Here is an 18,086-nt window from a genome sequence, read left to right on the forward strand (position 1 = left end):
CAGGGAAGACACAGGGTGGACATGGGGCTCTCTGTTACTAGGAGATTCGTGTCTGGAGTGTTTACCTGGTGGCCAAACATTGTGTTTCTACCCTGGCCAGTCATCTTTGTATTGTTAATTGCATTATTTTATATTGCTGCATAACAAATTACCCACAAGCCTAGTGTTTAAGATAAGCAGGTATCTCACGTAGCAGGCTTTAATTCCTCGTGATGTACACTTGTTTATAAGGCTGTTTGAGTGTCCTCATGACATGCTGGCTAGCTCCCTCCAGATCGAGTGATTGAAGAAAATGAGGTGGAAGCCTTGATGTCTTTTATGACTTACCTCGGAGGTGAAACTCCAGCATTTCTGCACCATCCTGTTGGTTATACACGTCTGTTCTTTGCAAGGTGGGAGACTGCACAGGGCATGAACAGGCGGTAAAAGAGGCATACCAGGAGGCAGAGATTGTTGGGGCCAGTGTGGAGGCTGGCTGCTACTGCAATGACAACTATTTTCCCAAATAAGTGTTCTCCTGGAAAACGGAGATCTTAAATTCCATTACAACTATCTCATCACTAGCACCACCAGGCATGCTGCTTTAAGGTATTTCAAAGAACTGCACAGTCACTCAAGAGACACAGGTAGGTCTGGAAATAAAGATACTGTCAATAACATCACTTCAGTTATGAAGAAATCAGGGCCTATGAATTTTTAATTCTGTTTTATACACATCCAGTGACATCTGAATTGAGAACTTTAGGTCTTGTGAATCAGCTTTAGTGGATGGTAGGGCCAGGTAAAGCCGGGGTTCAGCAACATAGCAGATAAATATGTTTTCAGTAGATTGAACTTGGAAAGGTACCAGTTGCTTTTAGTTAAGAATTTCTCCCCAGGAGGATTAATTCCTTGTTTCATGGAACAGAATCACTCCATCTCTTCCTATTCCATACAATCTGTGACAGGCTACTCTATGAAAAGCATTAATGTACAAAGAGTTTCATGATCCCATAAAATGCCTTCCCCGATTCCCTTCCTTTCTTTTTGGGCATCTCCAAATACCTTTCCTTGTTTAAATATGATTAAATTCTAAGATGACTTGTTCCAAATTGTAAACTTGGGATTCATGAAGGTTGGGAATTTCCTAAGATGCCTTTTACATGTCTTATTGGAGATTAAGAAGGACGTGGAGCACCTAAGGGGATGTGAAATGCGACATAGGTCAGCTTAGACCTCCTCGGTCCATAATCTGTCTCCGGCGGCTCTGTTTGGCTGCCTGAAGGGAGTTCCTCCATGTTGGAAACACGGGGTCACTGTCAGGAACCAGGGACAGGTATGGAGATCTTTCAAACCCAGTGAATTTCATCTTTCTGGATTCAGAGAAAGAAGCTGGCCTGACAGTGTGTGGGGAGAGAAGATGTTTTCTGGGGATCACTGCTAGCTTTTATGATACTGGGTTTTAAGGAATACACTTTTTAAATTTGGAAAAGAATAGTGACTATGATCTTACTTTAAGTTTCTGTTCTGTCAGATAATTTAAGTGATGGTTATATTTTAGAGCAGTTTGGTGTTACCACTTGAGGAATAAATCAAGAAAAAGGGAAAATTTTAAATGGGCTGCGTAGGGGGATAGCAGGTTTAACTAAATCATTAGCACGCTAGCGACTGTTTGTATTGCTTCTGGAAAGTAAAGATGCAACTAAATTCACATTACCTTCAAATTATTACCCAGGATTTTATACCTGTTTTTGTATCTTTATTGATAAAATAATGCAAATGTGCCACTTAAATTCTAGTGGGGACCTGACTCCTTTTTCAAGAAAATTACTGCTCATTTTGTGGGTAAAATTTGTGTACGATTCTCAGAAGACATTGCGTTAGTAATTATTAGAGCATCCGAATAAAGCAGAAATTGGGAAGCATGAAGGGGCCCATCTGGACCTGTGGGCATTTACCCAAGGTCACATGTTATGTGACGGCTAAATCCGGAGGTACAATTAGTAAATAGACTCGATGTCCAGTTTTCTCCATGCCATTAGACTGCTCATTCATTTATTCATTCTTAAGACAGGTAAAACGTTAATATCCCTGATATCTATTTGAGTAGACTAAGTAATGCTGCAGTAACAAGCAACTCTCAAATCTTACTGGTTTAAAAAGACCAAGGTTTGCTTTTTGCTCAGCCACATGTCATTCAGAGGTCTGCATGGGGTCAGATCAATACCACTTCAGTCCATGGTACACGCTGATGGAAAAAACTCTGTTTAGGATGTTGCCTGTCTTAAGAGAGAAGAAATAAAGCTGTAGGAATCCATGAGCTGGCTTTTAAAGATTTTGCTTGGAAGTGTGTTACTTGGGCCTGTATTTCATTGGCCAGAGCAGGTCACTTGGCCAATCCTGGTTTCAAAATGCAGGGATGTGCAATCCTCACTCATAGAGGGGCCCTGTAAGCCCCCAGACGAGCCCATTGTCACTAGGAGCGGAAGGAAACTTGTCTAGGGAAGGTGGCAAGTACGGTAAACACTGATACGATTTACCAGACTCACTCAAGGAGTGTTTGTCTTGAGGCTAGCATAAGATGTAAATGTGATCGTGCTGGTATGTTTGTAAGAAAACATTGCAGTCCTGTATTTATGCATCATTGTTATTAGTGTAAGAGACTGACGCTACTATACCAAGAACTATATTGTTAAATATGTGTTGAATGAGAATGCATAAGACAGAGCTTTAAGGAGACTGTTGTCTAGAAAGGGAGATAATATATGTGCAAAAATGCAAAAAAACTTTACGATAATTCAGCAGAAATAATTTAATTTTTTTTTAAATTGTACTTTAGGTTCTGGAGTGCATGTGCAGATCATGCAGGACTGTTGCATAGGTACACACATGGCAAGGTGGTTTGCTGCCTCCATCCTCCCATCACCTATATCTGGCATTTCTCCCCATGTTATCCCTCCCAACCTCCCCACCCCCCACTGTCCCTCCCTGGACCCCCCAACAGACCCCAGTGTGTGATGCTCCCCTCCCTGTGTCCAGGTGTTCTCATTGTTCAACACCCACCTATAAGTGAGGACATGCAGTGTTTGAAATAATTTCTTTTAATAGGAGAATTTTGGAAGGATTCAGATTAGCTGGGTACATTGAACCTTTCCCCAGCCATGCTCTATAGCTAAAAACCAGCTGTAGGCTTGTTTAGGTGACACTGATTTCATACATTTCTGCTCTTTTGAAGCTAGGACATTTCACAGGATTGGACGAGGCTGGTAAGGTGAAAGAGTAGAGGCCTGAAGATTCCAGAGAGCTAGTGACAACATCGCCAAAATGGTTGAGATCTGCAGTGTATCAGGAGGTCAGTGTTTCTGGAGAGCGGCAGTAGATGGGAAATGAGAGGACATGAATTCAGTAAAGCTCCTTAACCTCTCTACAATGCCTCATTTATCAAATGGGTCTGATGAAAATGATATATGTGAAAGCACCTGGCATAATATTGGTCAGCCTGTGGTGCCTGATGATAGAATGGTGCATAAATAAATAAACACAGGCTCTCAATCAATGTTGGGTGAATGCGAACCTGAAAAAGGGCTTTATTGAGTGCTATAATAGAGTAGGAGCAAAGGAACAAATACGGTTGTAAGTGAGACCAGGGTCATAGAATTGAGCTGGTGGAAGGGATCAATAGAAGGTCATGGTCATTGCAGGCTTTTTCTTTTACACATTAGGAGCTCTGTTAACCTAGCTCCCCCCGTTTCACTGATGCTTTTTATTCCTCCCATAAATCTTACTGCACATAAATCCAATGTGTGCATACACTGCACACTCATGGTAGGAGACTCCTTGCTAGCAAGCCGTGACACATTTGCTTTCCTCATTTAAATGTGTCTGCTTACAGACAGCACGGCGGTTTCCCCCTAATGTGTTTACACCTGTTGACCTGAAATGATATGATTTAAATAATACATAAACGGATAAAATATAAATGCAAAAGAAGAGGACATTGTGTCCATGAGAATTTGAGTTGAATGATGTGCATAGATGCAATAAAATTTAATTGCTAAAAATATTGCTGTCCGAGTAGACGTAGATGAGAAACATTGAAGATGGAGAAAGAACGTTGAAGGGTTCTACGCGTGCTTTCCCCTGGCCCCTCACATGGTAGAGCATCATACAGAGCATGAAACTGTGGACTCTGGAGCCACACCGGCAGGATTGGCTCCAGAATCCGGCTTTACTCAGCTGGCAGCTGGGTAACCCTCAGTGCCTCCGTTCCTCATCTGTAAACTAGGGATAGTAAATAGTCCCAGTCTCATTAGGTCATTCTGTGGCTGCACTGAGTTCCCCCACAAGCTACTCAGAGCGAGGGAAACTTCACAGGTTAAGGGCCCAGTTCCCTATGAGAGTCCTGTCACTCAAACACCAGCCACAGGCTTGGGGGCTTCAGGCCACCCTGGCTTCTGATGAGCTGCCTAGAAAGTGGGGGTTTCTACTACCCAATCAGCCTCAATTATTTCCTAGAATTAATTCACAGAACTTAGAAAGGTGCTATGCCAACATAACTGGGAAATATTTTAGATTTGGTTCCAGCCCACTGCAATAAAGTGAATCGTACACATTTTTTGATTTCCCATTGGATATAAAAATCATGTTTACCGTATATCATAGCCTATTAAATATACAATAACATGTTTAAAAGTGTACATACCTTAATTTTAAAAATATTTTATTATTGAAACATGCTAAAAATCGTCTGAGATTTTAGCGAGTTGCAATCTTTTTCTGGTGCTGGGTTTTGCCTTGATGTTGACGGCTGCTGACCGATGAGGCTGGTGGTTGCTGAAGGTTGAGGTCACTGTGGCAATTTCTTAAAATAAGACAACAATGAAGTGTATTGCATTAATGGACTCTTCCTCTCACAAAAAATTTTTCTTTAGTATGTGATGTTATTTGATAGGATTTTACCTAGAGCAGAAATTCCTTCAGAACTATAATATTCTAATTAATTTGTTACCATTTCAACAATGTTTACAGTATTTTTGCCAGGAGATTCTCAAAGTATTTTCAGGTTCTCAAGCAACTGCTTTCTTTGCTCATCCATAAAAAGCAACTCCTCAGCCATCCGTGTTTTATCACGAGACCGGCAATTCAGTCACATCTTTACGCTCCCCTTCCAATTCTAGTTCCCTTGCCATTTCTACCACATCTGCAGTCATCCAGGCTTTGTTGTCCCAGAGTAGAGTGGATTTAGCATAACTCTTAAAAGTCCCAGGATTTTAGGAATGATAAATGAACACTGGTTTCACTGTAAAGTCAACAGCTGCTTTTGACCTTAATAAGAGACTCAACTTGTGCTTTGATGCTTTGTAGGTGGACACTGACTTCCCCTCTCTAGCTGTGAACATGCTAGATGGCATCTTCCAATAGGAGGCTTTTTGTTTGTCTATGTAAAAGTCCACTGTCTAGTATAGCCACCTTCGTCAATGATCTTAACCAGGTCTTCTGGATGATTTGCTGCATTTTTACGTGAGCACTTGAAGCTTCACCTTACACTTTTGTGTTAAGGAGATGGCTTCCTTCCTTGAATGGCATGAACCAACCTCTGCTCGGTCGGCTTTGCTTTTGTAGCTTCCTCGCCTCTGTCAGCCTTCATGGAATCGAGGAAAGTTGGGGCCTTGCTGTGGGTTGGGATTTGGCTTATGGGAATGCTGTGGCTGGTTTGACCTTCCGTTCAGATCACTCGAACCGTCTCCCTATCCTCAATAAGGCTGTTTGCTTTCTCATCATTTGTGCCTTCACTGGAATAGCACTTTCGATTTCCTTCAAGCGCTTTTCCTTTGCATTCGCAGCTTGGCTATTTAATGCAAGAGGCCTTGCTTTCAGCCCGTGTTGGCTTTCCACCTGCCTGTTCGCTCAGCTTAGTCATTTCCAGCTTTGGATTTAAAGTGAGAGACAGATGATTTTTCTTTCATTTGAACACTTATAGGCCCTTGTGCAATGGATTATTAATTGGCCTAATTTCACTACTGCCGTCCCTCAGGGGACAGGGAGGCCTGAGAAGAGGAAGGGAGATGGGGGAGTGGAGATGGCCGTTGTCCAGCGGTCAGAGCACACACAATAGTTATCAGCTAAGTTTGCTGTCTTACACCGGCGTGGTGTGTGGTGCCCCCAATTACGATGTAATATCAAAGGTCACTACGCGCACACCGCCACAACTGACACAATGACGAAAAAGCTTGAAATATTGCAAAATCTACCAAAATGTGACACAGAAACACGACGCGAGCACACGCTGCTGGGAAAATGGCACCTGTAGATTTACTGAGCGCAGGGTCGCCACAAACCTCCGGCTTGTAAAATCAGAACATCTGTGTAGCAAAATAAAGCAACTCACAATACGACAATGTACGCCTGTACTTATGGCTACAGTTTTATTATAGCAAAAGGATACAGATCAGAATCAACCAGAGAGGTGCACAGGGTGAGGTCTGGGAGGAGCTGAAACACAAGGCTCCTGGTCATCCTCCCAGTGGGGACGTGGACATCACTGCCTCTGTCCTGTACATCAGTGTGTGACGATGCTGAGAAGTACCACGAGCCATGGAAGCTCGCAGAAGCTGCTTTTTTGTCAGAGTTTGACTGAGCTTTCATCACATAGGCATGACTGATTGGAGCACTGTCTCCAGCCTCCTTCCCCCGTCTGGTATTGCCTGGCTCAAAGCCCCAGCTCTCTAACCACATGCAGTTGGTCTTGGGACGAGCACCGAAGTCTTTCCTGGGTAAACACATTTCTTTCTTGTCTCCCTGTGCCCATCTTGCCCCTTTCTATCATGTTTTTAAGCTAGTTGTTCTTTTCTTTTGAGGCAGGATCTTGCTGTCACGCAGGCTGGAGTGCAGCGGCACAATCGCAGCCCACCACATCCTTTCCCCCCGTGCTCAAGCAATTCTCCCGCCTCAGCCGCCCGAGTAGCTGGGACGACATACAGGCATGTGCCACTACGCCCGGCTCATCTTTTCTTTTTAACTAGAGACAAATCTCCCTATATTGTGCAGGCTGGTCTCAAACTCCTGGGCTTAAGTGATCCTCCTGCCTTGGCCTCCCAAAGTGTTGGGATTAGAGATGTGAGCTACTGGGCCTAACCAAAACTTTAATTTACTGATTTATTTATTTATTCATTCATTTATTCATGACAGAGTCTTGCTTTGTCACCCAGGCTGGAGTGCAGCAGCGCGATCCTGGCTCACTGCAACCTCTGCCTCCCAGTTTCAAGTGATTCTCCTGCCTTAGCCACCTGAGTAGCTGGGACTACAGGCACCTGTCACCACACCCATCTAATTTTTGTATTTTTAGAAGAGATGAGGGTTCACCATGTTGACCAGGATGGCCTTGAACGCCTGACTTCAGGTGATCCACCCACCTTGGCCTCCCAAAGTGCTGGGATTTCAGGTGTGAGCCACCACACCCAGCCCCAAATTTTTATTCTTTAAAAAATCATGAACTTCATTCAGACCAGATTTTTATAGTTGTTATGAGAAAACCAATATTCAAATTAATTTGCTGTTGTTAACTAATATTATTATTGTAGTCCAGGTTACTGATGCCTGTGGTAATAGTAATCATGGCATCATTATAATAATGGTGAATATTGAAAGAGATGGTGAAATGCTGTGAGCTGACAAAATTTGATGGCTAATAATATTTTTATTTTGTTTTCATTAAAAAAATTTGTTGTATAATATTTGTTATTCAATGATGATTTAATATAAATTGATAGCTATCATGTATTGACTGTAAGATACATGCTGACTTCTATTACCAAAAAGACTAAGACAGAAACCCTAATACATATATCTACGTCTACTCCTGCATGTATCATCTATTTAGCTCAGAGTAAGTATTCAATATTGGGCATTTTTTACAGTTACAAACACATGCCAAAATGTCTCATGAATATCCACAGCTAAGAAATGGCATGAAGCACTTTCCAAATATTTGCCTTGGAGTCATTTTTTATTTGAATTCCCACTAATGCCTGAAAGAACACCAAAAAGGGCAACTCTCAGCCCCCACCAAATAAAAAGCCAAAAAAACTTCCCAAAATAAAATGTATGTCTCAAAGCCACCTCTAACCAAAGGCAAACACACTATTCCTGATGTTCTTATGCAAAAATGGTTTGACTTATATTTTCCAAGTAGTTGTTAATACTTTGGCTATTTTACGTTCTAGTTAATTGTTTTTGAAATACTCTTGTAGAATGGAAGTAGTATAAAATAACTGTAAAAAGCAAAAACGTTAGCAGGGCTTACTCAGAGTCGAACGCTGAACGAGGAGGCAAGAACACAAGGACGTGGGCATAGAACTTTATTGCTGCAAGAAGTCTCTGCAGGACTGTACCAATAGATGTTCACAGTATGACTGTGCCATTAAGAAGAAGTTAAATTATGGATCTGCTCTTTAAGAATAAATTTTTGGAACGATATTTGTAAAAAGTAATTTGAAAACACCTTAGTTTAAAATTTTTGTTTCCTTGGAAAACTTATCTGCAAAACTAATTTATACGAAGCACCCTGTTCCCGAACAGGTTATGGATGGGAGAGGGACTGTGATTTGGAAGGAAGAGCTCTGTGATCAGGATCACTTAGCAACTTTGCAGATCAAGTTTTTCAATGTCTCTGAACCTTTCTCAGGTGTAAAATAGAGACGGCAATGTCTGCTTCACAGGATTACTGTAAAAGCAAAATGAGGTGAAATGTATGAAATCAACTAGTGCCTGCCTAGAAGACAAGACTATTATAAAGCTTCTTTAAAAATAATTTAGTGTTGTCATTCAAAGACTAGAAAGTCCTGAATCATTCGATTTTCCTAAGACTTTATCTGCTGATGATCTAGCATGTTTGGAGTTTTGGTTTTGTTTTGTTTTAAGTGAACTTAACAGTTAACAGGATCAAACACTGAAGGATGGTAGGACAATGAGGTGTGAGAAAGGTAACTGACTTTTGCCATGAATGATGACTTTTAAGAGAGCAATTTTTTAGAGTGGTGAGGGTGGAGGTCTGAAGCCAGGAATGCTTGTGTCACAGGGAATTCCTTTAAGAGGCATGGTGGAAAAGGAGAGAAAACAGAGCTATGGCAGAAGGCTTCTTCAGACTTAGAAAAGGGATTTTTTTCCCCTGAAGATGAAATCCTTAAATTTCTTGAAGGTCAGCAAGAGTAAAGAGGAAGACAGCGGAAAGACTGCAGGTTAATAATCCGATCTGTTTCCAGTGTCTGTTCAATCTCCAACTTACAAAAGTGTGATCTGGGGCGTGGTCCTCAACTTCTTCAAGTCCCTGTAGAACTCACACCTCCCCATCCTCCTCATGACGTTAGGGTGAAGATATTTGAAATTAAGTCTGTAAGAGCACTTTGAAAATCACAGAGGATGTTATCCTACTAAATAAACATAAAACAATCCTTTCAGAAGATGGTCTCTCCTTGTCCAAGGTGCTTATTCCCTTTCTAGCTGCTGCTGTGGAAATTCTCTTGGCCTATTTATGAAGTATCAGCCTGGCTCTTGGAGAAGTGTTTGTTGGACTGAATTGAAGAACGGCAGCGCTAACATGGCAAATGCACTTTGAGATGACAAGGCAGTCGCTCCTCCCCACTTGTAACCTCAGAGCTCTGCTCTAGCTCTCTTTGGATATTCTACCTCACATTTTACTTTTTTTTCAAACTTACCAACTGCTGTGCAATCTGTCAGCTCTGTGTTCTTCATCTCACACAATTTAATAATATCTCTCAGCAGTTTTCTGACTGAAAAGTTTCCTGCTCTTTCTTTTCATCAACGTAAAATGGTACCCACTTAAGGCCATTCACACCTGGAAACCCAGTGTCAAATACGGCTTCACCAAGCATGTTGTGTTTTGAACACCATGGTATCAACAGTGAAAAGTTAATTTTTTAAAAAATTTTAAGCTGAGGGACTACAAAAAATATTCTAGAATCTGAGTTTTATTTTAATTGATTAATTAATTATGAGATGGAGCCTTGCCTGTTACCCAGGCTGGAGTGCAGTGGCATGATCTCGGCTCACTGCAACCTCTGCTTCCTGGGTTCAGGTGATTCTTCCACCTCAGCCACCCTAGTAGCTGGGACTACAGGCGTGTGCCACCATGCCCAGCTAATTTTTGTATTTTTAGTGGAGATGGGAATTCGCCATGTTGTCCAGGCTGATCTGGAATTCCTAACCTCAAGTGATCTGCCCGCCTTAGCCACCCAAAGAGCTGGGATTACAGCTGTGGGTAGCCGCGCCCAGCCTGGCGTCTGAGTTGTAAATATAACCCCTTAAATTCTGATTTAGTTTATTTTTTAGGTTTTGAATTTGTTTTTGGCACAGTTTGTATTACACAGGGACAAAGGGGAAAAATAAGACATTTTTCAAGAATTGTAAACACTGAACAAGAATGTAAGTGCCTTAGAAGGAAACATTCCATACAGATGATAGCAGTTCGTTCCCTGATTTAGAGATTCATTCCTCAAACAAGCATCGTGCTGGACCTGAGAAGATAAACAAAGCAGCATGTAGATTATTCCCAATGAATTTCGACATAAAAAAAGGAATTGCAATTCAGGATGATGGATGCTGTCACAGAAGTGTGCATAAAATCTAGTATTGGCCAGTAGGGTGACTATAGTCAATAATAATTGTACATTTAAAAATAACTTAAAAAGTGTAATTGGATTGTTTGTAACTCGAAGAATAAATGCTCATGGGGATGGATACCACATTCTCCATGATGTGCTTATTTCACACTGCAGGCCTGTTTCAAAGCATCTCATGTATCCCATTAATATATACACCTCCTATGTACACACAGAAATTAAATATACAATTAAACTAAAATCTAGTGGTGGCGTAAAGGAGTGTCAGGGGACTCTTGTAAGGGGGAGAGGCAGCCAGTGGTCAGCTGAGAGGACTAAGCGGCAGCACCTCACAGACTGCTTTCCAGACTGCAGGCGGTAACAAGTGGGTGGAAACTGCCACCAATATAGTGTGGGGCTCAGAAGGGCAGTATGAAAGGGTGATTTCTTCTTTCCGTATTAGACTTTAGTGTTTATCACTTTTTACAGCTTGATTGGGACAAAATTGATATACAACAAATCACACATACGTAGGTACATTTGACACATGTATGCACCTGTGAAATCACCACCACAATCAAGATAATGAACATATCTACCACCCCGAACATTTCCACGTGTGGCTGTTCTCTTTTCCCTCTCCTCTCCTCCCCTTCTCCCTGCCCTTCGCCTCCTCCCCTCCACTCCCCACCCCTCCGCTCCCCACCCCTCCCCTCCCCTCCGCTCCCCTCCCCTCCCCTTCCTTTATGTTATCTTCTAGAATTATGTTCAAGACATTGGAACCACAGTGATATACACATCAATTAGAACGGCTAAAATTCTAAACAGACTAAGCATAAAAATTGTTGGCAAGAACGTGAATGAACTAAACTCTCATAGACTGCTGTGGGAATGCGAAGTGCTACAACCACTTTGAAAAACAATATGGCAGTTTCTTAAAATATTAAGCCTACGCATAGATAACTACCCAAGAGAAATGAAAACACATGCCCTTCCAAAAGCCTGGACAGGAATATTCGCAGTGGCTTTAGTTTCAGTAGCCAAAAACTGGAAACAACCCAAATGTCCATCAACAAGTAAATGGACAAACAAAGTGTGGTATATCTATAAAGTGGAACACTATTCAGCAATGAAAAGGAATGAAATATTGATACATACAATGATATGTGTGAATATTAACATAATTATCCTTAATGAAAGAAGCCAGATGAAAAACAGGTGCACACTATGTTATTTCATTTACATGAAATTCCAGAAAATGCAAACTAAATTAAAGCAAAAGAAAACAGACCTTGGGTTATTTTGTAAGAGGAGAAGAGAAAGCAAGCTGGGCATGGTGGCTCATACCTGCAATCCCAGCACTTTGGGACGCCAAGGTGAGAGGGTCACCTGAGCCCAAGAGTTCAAGACCAGCCTGTGCAACACAGTGAAACCCTATCTCTACCAAAAAAAAATTACAAATAGCTAGACATGGTAGCTGTTAGTGCCTATAGTCCTAGCTAATCAGGAGGCTGAAGCAGGAGGATTACTTGAGGCCAGGAGGTTGAGGCTGCAGTGAGCTATGATGTGCCACTGCCCTCCAGCCTGGACGACAAAGCAAGACCCTGTCAAAAAAAAATTTAAAAAAAGGAAGGAAGGAAAAGGAAGGGGAGGGGAGGGGAGAGGAGGGGAGGGGAGGGGAGGGGAGAGGAGGGGAGGGGAAAGGGGAGGGGAGGGGAGGGGAGAGGAGGGGAGGGGAGGGGAAAGGAGGGGAGGGGAGGGGGTTTCAACCTAATTATATAAAAATCTGGAAAACCATATTATATATTTTCTAACTTTAAGGAATAAAATAATCTAACATCTTGATAATTCCAAAACATCCTCATAAAAATAAACATTCTTATTCTTCTGTAGATGTGGAATGCTGAGATGAATCAGTATTGACAAATGCCTTTAGCGTTACAGAGGCAGAATGATCATGTGTTGTAGCTGACACATGGTGGGATGATTGTTTCTTCCTAGTAATCTCACAGTGAACGTTTTATCTGTAGCTCTATGTCAGTTGTCAGAGTCTGTGTGTTCAGAGTGATTTATTCATGTCTTTATTCCCTTGGATTATTAGTTCCTGGAGGGCAGGGACACTGTATTCTTCATATTTTTAAATCCCAAAGCCGCTGGATAAGTATTGGATATGATTAATTAATTCAGGCACTCAAAGGACTCAGAAGGGCAAGAAATGTCAAACTCCTCTTGGATAAGTTGGGATGTAATTAAATACATAATTTTAAGAACAATATTGAAAATACTAACAGTCCAATATTAGAACAAGACAAACAGACTACATTTTAATCTAAGATTTCTCTCTGTATTTGTGTGGAGTTTAGTGATCTGTATGCACATGGAACTGCAAGAATGCAAAAAGAGAATGAGAAATGAATAAAGCAGAAAAAGGAATCTTTTCAGTAATGCTAGGGATGAAGGAGAAGTTTTATCTTTTGGTAAAGGAAGAGGAAAAATCTTTGAGTTTCAGAGAAAGAGGAAGAAAGTTGAGTTGTGAGGGTTTTGTGTCCACTTTTTCATCCAATGAATTTTCATGAAGCCAATGTGAGAGTGAAATCCTTATAACTATTTAATTAAACAAACAAATATGTAAAGTACTTACTATTTGCTTGTTGCTTTGCTAGGGAAATTCAGAATCCGCTTTTTAGGTGTTTATTGTCTAACCGTAGTTTGTTTCCTGTGAGGTGAAATTTTCCTTTGGGATCAATGAGATAAACTCCAGCAAAGATTACGTGGAAGTTAAAATGTAAGGCACTTCTCAAAACCTTTTCTTCACACTATACATAGTTCTGGCTTTGGCCATTTGAAACCTGAATATGGAAAAAGAGTGATAGCAAAACCCTAGTTTGAGACAGAGAACTTTTAAGAATATTTGGATATAGCTTTGCAGAATTAGCTTCTGCATTTAAAATTTTATTCATCATTTATGACTGCTACTGGGGCCCACTTTCCATGCAAGGTAAAACTAAGAATGAAATACTTGTCTTCCTCTTGTCTCTTCTTTTATATGTATTGAAACAGTTGTATTATGAAATTGAGAAGCACATAGCAGGGCTGGGTCTTCATTTTCGGTGGGGATGGCTTATGCATCCCAGACAGTGGTGTGAAGTAGGTTGTGGGAAGCCTGTGCCGCAGAAGGAGAAGCATACTGAGAAGCAGGTCGACACTGTGTCCACATTTTGGGCTGTAGAGTTTGACAAAAAAAAGTCTTAGAAAAATAATAGGGAATACTGCACTCAATGCTACTTTTCTAATCTGCTGACTTCTTAATGCAAAAGATTCTATTTTAGAATACTTCCTTCCATGACAAGTTTTCTTCCCTGATATATTTGGTATGTGGTTAATTTTATAAATTACTTAAAATGTAACATCTATTTTGGTAACTCATTGAAGCCATTTGGTAACAATTGAATCTAGGCCTTCAAGAAAAAAATGAGAAGGATAGGGTGGATTAAGAAAAAGAACTTCAAATGATGGAAATTGTTTATTTCAAATGTTCTATTTCTGTTGCAACACATTCAAATAGGCGTGTCCAGGTTTTGATTTTCTGAAAAAGTTAGGGAGAAATAAGGCAACAAGTGCTGTAGACATTTTGTATGTGCATGTAAATGTTGCGTGCACATATGAAAGCTTTTAGTGGTGAATGATAAAAACAGTAATTTAAATATTTATTCAATTATTTTTCATAAGAATAAAGAAATATGGCAAGTAACATTTAAAAACGTCAAATTATAGCTTTAAAAAGTGGTGATATTTTATTCCTGGTCACCCATCTGTAGGTAATATAAAGATGAGCAATTAGGTATTATTTTTAAATAAAATAAATATTTCTGTTTATTAAGAATATGTAGATTTTTAACCTGTCACATAATGAGCATCATGACTAATATCATCTGGACTGTCAATCAGTGTTAGTGGCATCAAGTTGCTCATATGTCAGGCCAATGGAGATCACCGGCTTTCAACCGATGGTCAGTGGAGCCCTGGGTTCCTGTGGCTGTGGCTCCAACGTCACAAGACGGGAGCAGTAAGAGGCCAGGTGGGCCTTGGTTTCCTGCCCAAGACTGAATTAGACCAGTTCCATATTTATCTGCTTCATATATTACAGTTCTACAAAAATCTTCCTTTTCTGAAAAGTTTTCTTTTACAAAGAAGGTATTTAAAAACCCACGTTAAAGATGCATTTCTTACGCTTTTAAAAATATCTATTTCTTCTCTCTTATTAAAATTTACCCATGGGTAAAACTAAAATGAAAATGGAAACAACTACCACATTAGCACCAAAAGCACTAAAATAATTCGTAATTGCTACAGTTTTAATGACATGTCATTAATGATGGCTCTCTAAGGGTTTTAGCAGAGGAAAAATAAATTACAGGTGATGTCTAATTCCTTCTACCTGCAACTTCAACTATGTCTTCCAATTTTAGAAAGCAGATAGGAAAGCAAGTGAATGAGAGAGAGATACTATCAAAGGATAACCCTGAATCTGTTCTAATTTGTAGAAGAAAGCAAATCATTTGGATGATTGACATTGTAATTATTACTATAAAAATGATTTCACCACTCCTCATTACTAATGACATCACATTGGTTGAAGATTTTCTATGCTAAGGAGCTGCGATCGGGAAATCATTGCATTGATTTTAAAATATAACACTTCTAAATTGCATAGGATACATTCTTTTGAGAACACCTTAGAGTTTTGAGATGAAACAGTTCTTATTCTGTGTTTACTTTTAACTCAACCAAAGAAAGTCTGCATAGCAAAAAAGAAACCTCTCTAGAGGGTGGCTGGTGATTCTGTCTCACAGGATGGTGTCATAATGCAATCCTTCAGCTCCCTGTGAACGGTGCCCACAAACGAGCTGACTTTTATCCGCTGGAGTGGAAGGGAGTACCGTAATGGTTTCTTGGAAGTACCGTAATCCTAAAAGTAGAGTTTTCTGTGAAATCTGTAGAAAAGCAAGGTTTATGATAGAAATATAATTAGAAGGATAACACACCTGTACTACCGCTAGAACTTAGCAGGCCAAAGCTGTGCATGTTTCTCTTCAGGAATGACATGGGTTCATGAGGTGTGCCAACAGCAGGTGTGGCTAGGCAGGCCAGGTCTGGGGGTACAGTACATGGGAAGGTGACAGGGGAGGAAGCCCGTTAATAATCGGACCCACTTTCCTTGATTTTAATTGGGGGACGGTGTGATTGAGCCAGACAGTGGTGAGTGGGGGTGGAAGGTCCACAAAAGTGAACGATTTAGAGATGAGAATGTTCCAGAGGGAAAATGCTTCTAGACCTCCTGTCTTCACAACCAGAATTTCTGAAAACTTCCTGGGTTGTTATTTTCAACGGCACATGCAGAAATCCAAATAACCAATCTGATAAAACTAGACATGGTAATATTCTATCTGTATCTTTAGAAATCAATGCTTTTTCTAAAGGGATAGGTAAAGGTTGAGAAACTGCAAGCCACTGATATAACTAACAGGGCTTCCAAGACCTAAGCGGGAATTTCACTTTAGAGTCTGAGGAAAATTGCCTGAGATGTGTTTTACCAAGTGAAGGATGTGCCTCAAAGAGAAGAAAATGCCAAATACTGAACTTGAGAGCATTCACGTACCATGCCGAGAGTGAGGTCAGAGGATTTTTGCTATATTTGAATCAAGAAGAAATATCTCCGATGAGTGATATCATTGCTTTCTCCTTTAGGAAAGCAATGTTCTGGCTGAAGAGCTGGCTCTGTAGTTAGACACATCTGGGGTCAAATTCTTGATTGGTCATACGCCTTGTGACCTTGGATAAATAATTTAACTTTGGTAAATCTCACTTTCCTTATTTCTAAAATGGCATGATAATGACAATTTTCTCAAAGCGTTAAGTAAATGAAAGCTTGCAAAGTTGCTGGTCACTCTTCTTATTTTCATTATTATGGGTAATATGCAATATGATATCCAGGATCATTTAAAGTTCCTGAAATGTGAGAATCACAAAATACAAATGCGATTCCCATCATTATTTTCGGTGACTTAGGTAGAAGAAGGAAACCTAAGAGACTGGGGCCCGAAAAGGGCTTTCTCTAAGGATAACCCATCGTCTCTGTTATCAGAATCATTAGTCAAATTTGAGAGAGATAAAAATGTCAAATTGAGTTTAACAATTTCAGATTTTCTGTAAAACGAGTGTAGCTGACTGTTGAGAGATCTATGCATGGGTGTGAGGGACTTCCGGGAAAGGAGGAGGAAAGAAGGGGCGGAGTGTGGCCCATCTGACTTGGTAGCAATGCTTGTTTGTGTTTTGCTTGTCAGGGTTTGCATTTTCCTTTTGAGAGACGGACTATGGAAACAGACAATGGCCAGAGCGTAGATGATAACACAGTTCTGACACACATAAGAAGCTCAGAAACCAAACCCCAGCTATTTTAGCAACGAGTCCAATGAGCCAAACCACAACTTCTACAGCAGCAAGTCTAGGGAGTCAAGCCGCTGCCTTTGCAACAAATGGCCCAGCAGTGTGAGGACTTGGTCAGTGACTGCTAACTTCTCTCTTTTTGCCAAAACTTCCAACTCTTTAGATCACTCACGTAAGAGGCTGTTTCTAGGTAGGCTGCCTCCAGTTTCTCCATGACAAAGACCTCCTTTCATCAGAGTGTACCTGATGCCCTCTCTTTTTCCATTACACAACTTTCCCACTCCACTATCTGCCTTTGAATCTCTGCCAAACTCAAATGGTGTGGGTGGACTCCCTTGCCTGCATCAAGGGAGTATCCAAAGCAAGCTCTGAACAAACGTCTAATTTGTTCTCATTGGAGCTGTTTTCACTTCTTACCGCGTTCTCCGGCATGCATGTTTTCCTGAAGCAGCGACGTTTAACATTAATGTGCTAAGCTACCAGTGAGTGAAATAAATGTCTCACAGTGGCGCTGTGTTCAGTCCTGTGCCCCTGGGTGTTTGTAAGTCCCACTTTGGGAAGCGCTGACTTGAGGATCACAGGATCTTCCCTTGAACAATTTTGGTGAGATGTAGTCCGTAAACCACATAATTCACCTGCTGGAGGTGTGTGGCTCAATTATTTTTAGCTAATTTACGTGTTGTGCCACCATGATCATAATCAAGTTTTAGAAACTTTCTGTTGCCCTGAAAAGTTCTTTCATGACCATTTGTAGTTCTCTCTCCTCCCACAGTGAGCAAGCTACCTAGGAATCTGCTTGTAAGTGCCATGGTACACAGCGCTGCTCACCAACCTCTCTGGAAACACTGAAGGGAGGGGGTGCCCTTCAGAGGGGAGCTTAACGAACTGCACTGTGTGCAGAGAAGAGGAAACACAGCAGAGTTCATGCTCGTGTCCTTAGAAAGGCCTGCTCGCAAAGTTGGCTCTTGGTTGACATCTGGGGACGTGAATTTCAGGAGGTTTCCTTACACTCTAGCTGATAAGAGGTACTCATTCTGTCCGTTC

The sequence above is a fragment of the Sapajus apella genome, unplaced genomic scaffold (assembly GCF_009761245.1).
Source record: "Sapajus apella isolate SASKATOON/1434 unplaced genomic scaffold, GSC_monkey_1.0 scaffold132, whole genome shotgun sequence".
NCBI lineage: Eukaryota > Metazoa > Chordata > Mammalia > Primates > Cebidae > Sapajus > Sapajus apella.